Here is a 13,102-nt window from a genome sequence, read left to right on the forward strand (position 1 = left end):
TTTTACTTTACTTCATTTTTTTTTTGATGTGACTACCAGGAACTAAGACTGGAAATATTTATGCACTATCATCTTTAGCTCAAACTACCATTCACATGAAGGGTAAAAGCATTTTTATGATTGTCCAGTTTCTCCATTTCTGGAATATTCTCCATGTGACAATTTGTAGAAAACACATCTACTACAGGGAATGAATTTGTGCCAACTTGGTTTCTTGTATGTATTTTTTTTCTTTCTCTTTTGGTCTTTCTGAGTACAATCTACTTCTCTGCTACCTCCTGACCACAGGGCTGGAGTGATAATAATCTGAACAATGCATTATCTGACTGTCTCAGGCCCTGGGTCAGATATCACATACTGGAAGTCAGATTGGAGAGTTGCAATTTCAAAACAGTGCAGAGGAAGCATCAGAATCAGGCCACGGATGCAACCGTACGCTTAGTCTGTACTGAGACTCTGATTTTCCAGGACAGAGACTGACATCCAAACTCTGGTTCCCTCCATAAACAAACAGACATGTAACTTGGAAGATCTCAAGGGTCAGAACAAAATGTACCCCTGAACTCAAAGAATAGGATAGACACCAATAACGTATTAGGTAAACCCTCTGACTGTGGAAACGTCTTACAACTAGAAATAAATGATATTCCCTTACACATGCTTCTGTTTACTGTTACACCACGTTTACAAAAAAGTGTGTTTATAAGCAGTATAAAAATTACACACCAGACAAACGTCGCATGCTAACCTCGTGAAACAACTATTTCTATGGTCCTGTCAATCAATGCAGGCCACTTATGGTAATCGTTAAGTGTATTTGATCTAACTTACTGAACCCATACTAAACTCCTTGCAAACTGGTCTTTTCCAGTTCTCAAGCTTGAGCCCAGCACTTTGTGTACACTGGGCAAATACTCTAGCACTGGCTTATGTCCCTAGGACCTCTTCATCAATATCCTTGTCTAATATCCTCAGAATGGAAACTTTGAGGAAATCATGAAATATAAATTCAAAATGGCCAAGGAGGGCACCCTTTTGTATAAGGTTTTCATCAACCTGGAATATTTTCTCCTATGCAAAATGCCTCTGTCACTAAAGGCCACCTTCCTCAAAGCCTCGAGTTGATTCTTATTCATTTCCACAGTCATTACAACTTTAGTAAGTTTGTTGTTGTTGTTGTTGTTGTTGTTGTTGTTTGAGACAGAATCTCTTGTATCCCAGTCTGGACTTGAACCAACTCTATCTCAAAGGATAACCTTGAACTCTTATCTGCCTACACCTCCTGCTCTGTATTAGAGTTGTATGAACATACAGAGTGTGCGTAATAACACAGTACATACTGAGGCTGCTTACGAAGCAGTCACAAATGTTCAAGTTTAAAGCCCATATGTATCAGATTATAAAAGTTAGAGGGATGACCTACTAACTGCATTTATAGAAGAAAAACTATGGCACTGAAAAGGACACAAATATATTTTTTTTCTAAATTCTGCCACTGTATTTAATTTTCCCAGAAACCTGGGTGAGCTGTACTGTCATTTTCAATTTGGAAAGTTACTGGTGAATTTCAGTTAGTGTTAGACCCCTAAGCCCAAAAAATTCTGTTTCTCCACCCAAACTCTCAGTTACCTGATGGGGTGGGAATGGAAGAAACCAGAGCGCTTGGGCAGGAGACTGAAAAGGCTAGAACCAAGCCACTTGCTGCTCCCTGCCTCCCTAGTGTACTTTCCAGCCACAGCTATAAATTTGTGTTTCTCTGGTGTCTCTCTGGGTGGAGGAAGCATGACACCCTTTTTCCTCCCATGGGATTCCAGCAGTATTCCAACTTTAAACCAACCAACTTTAAACCATCTTACGTATAGCAAAGCCTTAGATCAAGTGCTTTCTTCCTTTTCTCTTCGTCTTTCCAACACATTTCAATAACCTACTCCCACTCACACTGTTACCCAAGCAATTCACTTTAACAAACTCCTTCCTATTCTCCCGTAGTCTCATCCTGTTCACACCATCATCCTGAAGTCACTAATATGAGCTCTCATTACAAACATCTCTGCTACTTACTTCTATTTCCTAATAGCTCATTCATTCTTTTCAGTGGCTGAATCATTTTCTGTATTAAGAGTGAACCATAAACCCTACAACTGGTATCCAGTCTGAAATAGTGCATAAGTACATTTACAGGACCCCAGTATTATTCAGAAATAGCACTGCCCATGCTATAGGGTCAGTGGTGGTGCTGAACATGCAGTTATTTACTTCTTGGTGGATATGAATTATCAGAAGGCAGCAAAGCTTTTAAAGTATGTCCAAGTGAAAGGAAGTTAGGCCATTGGAGACACCACCACTAAAGAGGATTGTGGGAGTCTGCTTTCCAGCTGTTCTCTTTTTAATTTTCTTCCGGGTTGCCATGAGGTATTCACAGCCATGATATAATGACTTCCTCACCAAAGACACAACACAGTAGGGACAATGGGTCATGGACTACAAACTCTGAAAACTGGACAGAGATAAACTGAAACTGTCCTATCCCATAAGCCTCTGTTCTGAGCAAAAAAATCACTTGTTCTTGCATTATTCAATGAAAACTCTTACGCATTTGAGACCTACAAAGCTCTTAGGCATTTCCATCTTAGGGAAAATGGTTGTTATTCATCATGGGTTGTTGGATTGAGCGAGTTTTGAGATCAGTGGGAAGCCTGAAGGTGTGGATTGTTAGGATGCATTCAAAGAGTGCACGTGGAAGGGTTATGGGAGTGCTATGGCTTTATAAAATGAGAGGGTTAACTACAACAGATCTCTTCTGAAAACAGGATAATATGCTTCAGATTTCAACCACCCACCTGGAGGCACTGCAAATAATAAAATCTATAATGTATATTACAATTCCATGCACTTAAAAATGAGAGAAAAATAATAGGTTCCTTTCAACATTGTCCTTGAGAAACATGGTTCTATTTCCTATTGGGCTGCAATTTGACTTATATCAGCATCCAAGGACCAGGCTGATGAACCTAAAAATGATGGTTTTCTTTCTTTTTTTTAATGTATTGGAAATGGATCTAAAGGAACCTTCAGGATGCAGGAGGGTTAATTATCCTGGCAGTCAGTTAAGCTTTGGAAATTTTAGGCAGTAAGACAGAGCCCTGAAAACGACTCCCTACCACCACAGCCTGCTGTGAGGGAACAGTCATGTGCTGCCACCACTGCAAATATTGCTCAAATTACCCTAAACTTCCCCTGATTTTGTGTGCATCCTGGCTCCTGGAGAGAGACAGTGTGCTGAGAAGGTCATTTATTCTGTCACTTCAGCCCACTCCGCAATCATGACAACTACATCTTTCACTCAATCTAATGCAGAAGGCTTTTCACAGAGACCTTGTGTGACCCGAGGGAAGTAATTATTCAAAACAATCTTGCAGCTTGCTCTTCCAGTGGAGACTCCTCTGCAGTACCACCGAAAGCTCCCAAGTCCATCTTCCCACTCAGATCAATTTCTCAGAATCTCCTGAAGGACTGTGCAAATAAACAACCACCTCCCATGCCTTAGAACGTCCCTTTCATCAAGGCATCCTCGGTGCTGGGGATCAAGCTGGGGCTGCAGTCAAACAGCCCCGTTGGCATCTCCTTTCTGCAATGGTTAGCAAGTCACAGCCCAGAACCTCAGTGATGTATGAAATACTGACAACAAAAACTACTGCAAAGTGTTGTTGTAAGAAGTAGGTCACTTAATATATGGAAAAAAAGACAGTAACATTCAAGATTAGTGTCTTGTTGAAAGAACTCTCACCACAGAAGACTAGAGTTAAAAATCCTTAGCACCTACATAATGCTGGTGTATGTTACAGCTCTCCATTACTCCTGCACTCTGAAGAGAGAGATGAGAAATCCCCACAACAAGCCAGCTACAGCATTGACCTCTATCCATGAACTCTGGGTTCAATTGATTATACCAATCCTATCAGTGGGCTCTGGGCTTAACTCAGAGACTTTGTCTCAATGAATAAAGTAAAGTAAAATCAAAAAAGACAACAACGTGAGGCCTCCACACCCATTCTTACACACATGTGCATGCAACTGCACACATGTGTGCCTACATACACAGGAAAAATGTATACACATACTCATGTATAACACAAACACACATGAAAACAAAAGAATAACAAAATGAAGAATCATTTTCATAGTATTGCTTTAGAAAATAATATCAGGACATCTAAAAGGAGGAATTATCTAGATTCTATCACATTATTTGAGTTAATATAAAATAAGAATGCAGTCATAAAATACAACTTGTAAAATATGAATACTTTACCTATTTACCCATATGTGTATATAAATATATATGGATATATATGTATAATATATATATATATACATATGTGTGTGTGTGTGTGTGTGTGTACATTCTAATGTGATTTAACTAGCATTCGCTATAAACACTTTTAAATATTTTTAAGATTATATTATCATATACAGTTCTGACACTGCTATGGCCAGCTGGTGCTGTTTATAAAATGATATTTCAAAATACTTTTCTGCCTAGAAACAAGAGAAGGCAGAATACAAATATTTAATACGAAGAAAGTTCATACACATAGGAACGTATTTCATACGCTGATTGAGACAACAATAAAAAGACTGTAACTTAATTTATGTCATTGTCTGTTGTGTTCCATAACCAATGTTCCAAAAGATAGAGCTTACAAGTTAGACACACAAAGGCTAGCTAAAACAACTATCCTAAAAATGTGTGTGTTGCTCTTGACATCAAAGAACTCTCAGGGCCCTCTCTCATTATGGTTAGCACAAGAGGGGGAAGAAAACTGATGAGAAGATGTTTACATGAAAACAATCTAATGAATTAGTGAGGAAAACAAATATTAAACAAAAGCCCATTTCAGGGACACCTCCCCTGAAGCTTCAGAAAATGGAAAAGGAGACTGTGGAACCCTAAAACAGCATTCAGTTTTTTATCTTCAAGCCTATTATTTTAATGGATGATTTGTATGCAACACTTCCAAGTGCAAGAGAGTATTACAGACTTCTGAATTAGAAGATCACACCACAGACCCAGCAGGGGCAGCTGGAGAGAACAGGGAAGAGTGAGAAAATGCATGTTCAGAATGTTTTCCTCTGAAACCTCCAGAACAACACAGACTGTGAGCACCGCCCCTGTTATCACACAGCCTTAGCTGGAGCTTATGTCTCTCACTTTGAAAGGCAAAATAAAACACTACAAAAGCTTAGCCCGTTTGATTTAGGCTCACTAGACTTGCTCACTGCCTCACAACACAGAATCCCAATGTAACTGCTGATGGCAAATTCACACTCTACAGGTGTGAATGTGTTGAAATGAAGACAGATGGTTACTCTGATTTCAGGTAGGTAGTTTTTTTTTCCAGAAATGACATTCCAAATGCACTCGAAGTTGAGAGAATCGGTGGGAGACCTTTACACCATATGATAGTCAAATCATTATGAGATAACATGAATAACCATTTTACAAACAAAAACAGTAATTAATGTTCACTACAACTCTGTTAAAATAATACAGTAGGTGTGGAGTTCTTCCCCGACCTGCATCTTGAGAGAGAATCAATATATTGTTTGAAGTTGTGCATGAAAACATAGGTGTCTAAACATTTAAGATGTCAAAGAGGAAAAAAGGCCAACTATAACTTTACTTACTTGGGAGTTTGACAATGTTGTGCCATAAAATATTTAAACATAATTTATGGCTCTCTTTCTGATGGGAAAGGTAGAAAATTTAACCTCCTTTAAAAAGCTCAAAGTGTATTTTTTCAATACTACTAAATATCATGCATTTTTAAAACCAGTTTCAGAACATTTCAAATATGTATACTTTTTCTTATAATAAATGATATTCAATGAAGTATTCACCTTGTTTTCAAGCAAGAGACTAACTTCTGCCAGAAACTCATTGGAGGTAGAACTTCCCTGATGAGACGGTCTCCTTTGACCACAAAACTATTAAACAATGTGATTTACGTTTCAAGGTTTGACCAGGTCCTGTGGACACTGATCTCTTAAGGGAGTAGAGGTTAAGAACATTGGCCTAACCTCTGAGAGGGACAGGAGACCATGATCCTAACTGAAGCTGTGTATGTCAAAGGATGAGGAGTGTTCCCCTGGTGAGTAATACTGTGTTTTCCCAGCCTGCAGGGTGCTCATGATTCTGTAGGAACAGGGCAACCAGCACTGCCATGCAGGAGGATCTTGGGCTCCATCCTTTAAATAGTCTTTTCCTTAGTGATTTTAATTCTTGCACTTTCATAATGAGCCTGAAAACAATTCCTGACACAGTGACAAAAACCTACGATTCCAGCATTCAAGGGTCTAAGGCAGGAAAAGAAGAGTATAAGTTCAAGGCCTACCCAGGGTACATAGTGAGAACCTGTTTCAAATAATCACTATTAATAATAATATCAATGATGATAATCATACTAATGAGAATAAACAGACAAAATGTTAAGAATATTGTGTTCCAAGCTGTAGTTTTCCTATTGCATTATTAAATTATGGGCATTTTTATCAGTTAATCATATAGATAAGTTTTATGATATAGCATAGGGTATGTTTCTTGAGAACACCAACATAGTAATGCTATGTATATGATAAATAAATTTTATATATAGTGCATGAACATATGTGCATATGAACATGATACTCATTTTAAAGAACTGTATAACACAATACAGTATCTGGTAAAGCTAAACTTAAAAGGTGAATTTAAAGCCTGACTCTGCAGAAGAGGCCAGCAAACTTAAAATTCAAGAAGTGTTGGGTGTTTCAGTTTTCAGAAAAAAGAATTTTTTTTTCTTTTTCCTCAGTGAGAAAATTCAGTGTTTGCTCTGGATGTCTCAAACAGACTGGGTGAGTTCTATCCACATTATGTAGGGCAATCTTTCTTCAAAGTAACTTTATTGTAGATATTAACCTCCTCAACACGATGTCCTTATGGTAACATCCAGGCATGCATCCGATTAAGTATCTTAGTACTCTTATGTAAAGTGACACATAAAGCTAATAGTCACAGGGCTGGAAAGATGGCTCAACGGTTAAGAGTTCATAGCAATCTTCCAGAAGACCCCAAGTTTGGATCTTTATGCCCATATCTGGTAGTTCAATTACCTGTAACTCTAGCTCCAAACAAATCTGATTCCTCCTGCTTCCACAAGCACCAGCACTGGTGCATACAAACACACACACATACACACACACACACACAAACACACATAATTTTTAATTTTAAAAATTTTAATAATGACAGTTGACAGCTGAGGTGAGAAAGGGTAGTCTTGAACTTGTAGCCTAGTAACAGAGGTCCTGTGAGAATCATGTCCATTTACTACAGAATTGACTAAAGTATTGATCGACCTACATAAATACATTGAACTAATCTCTGAGAACGGCAAAAAGAAAATTCAGGGGACAGAAGACATGTTCAACAAATGTTACTGAACAATTGGATGGTTATGTGTATAAAAGACAACAACAGCAAGAACCTAGAAACACACAGTGTATTGCACATAAAAATTAACTCACAGTGGATTATAAGGCTGAATATAAAAGTTAAACACAACATTTCAAGAGTGAAATTCATCAATTCTCACTCCATGCTGGTGGAAATGCTAAGTCTTTATTCTGAGAAAATATGGCAGCTTCTTGCAAAGATAAATACAGTCTTACCGTATGATCCAGCCATTGTGTTCCTAAGTACTTATCCAACTGATTTGAAAATTAATGTCTACACAGACCTGCTCATGAATGTTTATAAAGGCTTTATTCATAATCACCAAGATGTCCCTTACTGTGTGGATGGGTGAACAACTGCATGTGATGGATATTTTATGTCTGCAATTAATGTACCATGAAGCCAGGCAAAGACATGGGTGACCCTTCAGAACATATTGTTAACTGGATAAATCTGTTCTCAAGAAAACTACAAACTGTCCAGCTCATTTATGTTACATTCTGCAAAATGCAAACCTTCAAAGACTGAAAACAGATCAGTAGTTCCCAGAGGACATCAGTGGGGAGATGGGCCTATGAATAGGTGAAAATTGAGGGATTATTAATTCCCTGACTATCTGCATTATTTTGTAATAATGGCTACAAGACTATATGTCAAAATCCATAAAAAATTATTATGCAGAGTAAACAGCAATGCATGCAAAATTTTAAGATCAATGATCTTAGAATACAGCCTGCCATTCACTGGAGAATGTAACTATTTTAAACTACCAGGAACAGTGATCTTGAGAATTATAAGCACTAAACAAATGTTGAGTAAGTCTTACATTTAAGGAAGTCTGAATGGTTAAGTCTCCATATCCAAGTGTATCTCAGTTAACTCTTGGATGAATGTCAATAAGAAAATCACAGATAAAGCAAATTCACCCTTCAAGTGTTTCTCAGTTTCTGATACTAACTGGTGTCTCTGAATTTCTTCAGTCATGTAATTCTGTTTTACTAGCTGATCTTTCCTGACTCTGTTTCTTATCCTTGGGTTCAACATAATTACTACTTATAACTTGACATCTTTATGCCCATCATTAATGCCTATATACAGTTGGTCTACTCTGATGTAATACTTAGTAGCATTCCTCAACATTCATATGCACACACACAAACACACAAACACACACACACACGTATGAATGCACACACACAAAAAAACCTACTGAGTCCATTCACTGTGGCTCATATGCACATGTGTTTAGAGATGACCAGTTGGAACTTGAGAATCTAGCAGGGGCTTGTTGCTAGACAACAGTGATTATTCCTCTTCCAGTAGTCATTGACTAACTGCAGCTCTTCATTTGTGAGTAAGAATTTGTGAACGCTCCCCATCCAGATTGGCATGTCAGTGTTACAGTCACTATTCACGTCTTGTTTAGTAAAGCACATTGAGATTTCATGGTTGTGCCATCTCCTTCATGTCTAGAAGACACTAACTCACAGAAGGCATCCTGGTCCTCAGGCTCTTAAAATGTTTTCAACCCCTCTTCTTTGTTGCTCCCTGAGTCTTAGGTTATAGGAGTTGCATGACAGATGTATCAACTGGGGTTGGGTACCTGTGGTGATTTACTCACTAGATTTGATCAATTATGGATCTTTGGAATAGCCCCTACTAGGGAAAAAGAAGCTTTTTTATGTGGTTATGAAAGTTACACTTATCTGTAGTAGTAAAAATAAGTATCTAGAATGCAGTTAGAAGCCATATTGATTTTGAAAAAAATGGAAGAAAGAGATTCTACTTTAGAGTCTATGACCTCTTCAACCACAGGTAGCTGATAAGATTTATTGGACCGGGAATGAATTCCCTCCTATTGAACAAACCTTGAGTCCAATCAGATACATGTTGGTTACCACTCAGGATGGAAGTGCCACTACTGCACCTTCAGGTGTATCTTGCTGGTCATTGTTGTGATTCAGAGGTTTCCAGCTAAGTAGCATTATTGATTGTCTTTCTTTTCTGGCAGCTTACACAGAATATATCAGCTAAGGTATCAACCTCTCTGCCCCAATCAGGTTAACTTTGATAAATACATCTATTTGACCCTAAGAAAAACTACATTTAGCATATCAGTGGTCAAAGAAGGGCTTTCTCAAACACCAATTACTTTTCCAAAATAATTAAGTCACAGTGAGTAATACAAAACAACAAAAATCAATGCAGCACACAACCCTAGGTACTGTTTAGGCTTTTCAAACAGGTAACTGCGGCAGCGGCTTACTCTGAAGAGTAGTTTGGGGGTCTGTGTTGTTCTATTTTCAGTTGTGAGTTTTCAGTTCTGTGCAGCTTGTGGCAGGGTGACTATTTCCTGAATTCCCCTGACTCTGTTGAGCTGTAAACCAGCTCATTGCAGCTGGTGCTGTACTCAGCCTTGTTCCCCGGCAACACGGGAGGGGAGAAGGAAACAGGGCATTAGTTCAAAGTCGCTAGTGTGAGTGGGAATCCTTAGGAGTCAGTCTAGTTAGGAGAGCAGATGTCCTGAACTTGATCTCTAGAGATATGGAATCCATAGGCTTGGCACAGAATGAGTGTCTGTACCTTAACACACACACATACACACACACACACACACACACACACACACACAAACCTTGCACGGAGACTATGGTAAAGATGACCCCTGATCAAGGCTTTGGGACACTCTGAGTTGTAGAAATGAGCTGAGTGCTCCAGCCAGCAAGTCTCCATTGCAAGCAGTACATCTCCATTGTGCCAAGCAGCATGTCGCATTAATGTGATTTGTTTATATTTTGTTTGGCTAGACTATGAGCTTCTTGAGGGCATGTCTTGGTCAATTAATTTTATGTTCCCAATGCCTGGAACAGTGACTTTAATGAAAGATAATCTAAAGCTGAGGCCACAAGTGCCAAAGAAATGTTTCCTACTGACTAAAAGAGATAAAAGAGTGTGATAATGTAATTAGAATCCACCGTTTGCCTAAGAGTCCCTTGTTAAAATTTATTATCCTAGACCATACCTGAAATTGTCTTCTGACCACTGGGAAAATAACTTGTTCTTTTCCAACATAATTAAATAATACGAAACTGTTAAAACACAGTTCTAAATAGGAAAAAATAATTTGAGGGAAAAAACTGACCATATTTGATCTACTTTTGTTCCCCACATTTCCAGAAATACTTACGGGCCAGTTCACAAAAAGACACATGTGAGATGGTTAGCCACTCTAGTATGGTTTTTAAACACAACTATAAACAATACTGATTTGGGACATTTAAAATTATCATTTATTGATTGACCGTGCTCAACCTGTGTCAACCCTGCTTATTTACAGTGCCAAGGCTGACGATGACCCATTTCACTCTTTCCCATCTGTCATTGGCCTCTTTTTTCTCAGCTTCTTCCTCTACCTTCTTCTTCCCTTCACATGATCTCAGTAGAAGAGCACTCTGTGGTTGAACATAGAATCAGGGCCTTTGTACTTGCCGTATGACCTCAGTCTCCACACATTAATGGGCTCTATCCCTTTTCTTCATTTTTCTAGTATTCTCTTCCACTGCTCAAAAAAACTAATGATTTCATATAATTTACCATCACAGACCTTACTAAAATATCTCTTATGATATCATAATTACTTTCTTCTTTCTTCCCTCCAAATCACTTAATATGAGCAGAAAAAGAAAACAAACAGAAAGAATCCTTGATGGATAACAAGTATCTGTAATAGTGTTTGATCTACAGTCAGTACATAGTAATTCAGTCAGTAAGTTAACCCAAGCCAGGAATGTCACTCCGTACCAGGTTGTTAAGCAAGCAGAACAAGTTAAGTTCCCATAGGCAGCTGCATATTAGTGATGACTACAGACAGCAACCAATGAATACACACTCTATCACCAAGTGCTGATATACTTAGAAACGCCATACAATAGAAATAACACAGAGATTAGAGAAGACTGTGGCTTAGATAAGCTGGTTGGGTATTGAAGGAGAAAGTAGTCAAAGGATTTGATAAAAATTAAAAACTGAGATATAAAAACTGAAGCCCTACAACCACATTCAGACTAAAACTAGGGTCAATCTATAAAATTGATTAATTATGTGATATTGAGTGAAATACCTTTCCATCAATTAGCTAAAATACTAGATTAAAACACTATCTTCTTTGGGATTTAATAGACGAAGGTGAAAGGGCCTGTTTATGTGTAAAGATTATAACACAGTGTCTGAATGTGATGGATAACACTTGGCTGCTACTGTTTTTATCAGAGTCGGGGTGATGGGATAGGATCCTGTCATAGGAGTGTACATGGAAGGCACAATGAAAAACCAGAAGGGTACTGTGGCTGACTGGAGAAGCACTTGGAAGACCGGAAGGAAACGAGTTTTGAGAAATATAGGGTACTTATAGGATAAGTGTGCCCTCATGAGATGGTGGGGAAGCACTAGAAAAGCCCAAACCACCCTGTCTCTAGTGAATGGAGGTGGCCTTTCCAGTGAAGAAGAAGGCCATTTCACACACTAACAAGAATGAGAGTCTGGAAGGGAGTGGGTGTTGATGGCTTTAGTACTTTCTGAGAACTCTCTGCCTGATTTCCACACTGAGTATCACCACTACCCTTCCAGTGAGTTGCCCTTAAACCGTGCAATCAGAGGTGCTTCAGTATTTTTGAGGTTTTCTTTCTATAGTCTGAAACCATCAAGATCAGAAACAATGCATCTGTCATGGCTATGTCTAATAGATAGTATTACCAGTTCATTTATTTTAGGGGCTAAGGAGATGGAATTCCAGAAAGTGCCTGTCTTGAAAGCACAAGAACCTGAATCCCATCCCCAGCACCCACATAAATGCCATCTATTGAGGAGTAAGTAGCACCCAATTCACAGCACATCTGTGCCATGGCCTGTGTCTGCCTCTCTAAATTTCTTCTTCAAGACAATCATAGTTGAGCTTAGTTCAACTTGTGGCCCTTCCCATTCACTTTCCATCTCTCTCCAGACAGTCTCCCCAGCCCACAGCATCAGTATCATGTCAGGAAAACCTCCAGGAATTACTAGTGTTCAATAAGCTATCTCCAAAGTTAGGACTTAAAGCAACAGAAATGTATTGTTTTCATTTTGTAGGTCTGCAGTCAAAAGTAGGTTGAATAACTGTATTCTTTTCCAAGACTGTAGAAGAACTTGGAGGCTGTCTTCTTCCTTTGGCTCATGACCCTGTCCTCTCCCTTCAAAGTCAGCAGTATAGCTTCTTCAGGTTTCCCTCTGACCCTCAGTATTCTGCTTGTTTTGATCTTTACATTTCTCTCTTCTTTCTTTCCTCCATAAAGACTCCTCAGTTGGTTTCTGGAAATGTTCAGACAACCTAAGGAAACCTATCTCAAAATTTTAACTTGATTACATCTACAAAAATATTTTATCACTGAGACAAATACAGAGATCTTGTGGTTACAGTGGAACACCTTAGAAACACATTATTCTGTCTACTAAACTAACCTTAATTTTTCTCCCAAATAGTAAATTATACTGAGTAATTAATATAGTAAATTATATTAAGTTGTCCAAGATTCTGTGGCTGTAACTTCCATCTTTACCGAAAAGCACACATGC

Source organism: Grammomys surdaster, unplaced genomic scaffold, assembly GCF_004785775.1.
Source record: "Grammomys surdaster isolate TR1022 unplaced genomic scaffold, NIH_TR_1.0 125996, whole genome shotgun sequence".
Taxonomy (NCBI): Eukaryota; Metazoa; Chordata; class Mammalia; order Rodentia; family Muridae; genus Grammomys; species Grammomys surdaster.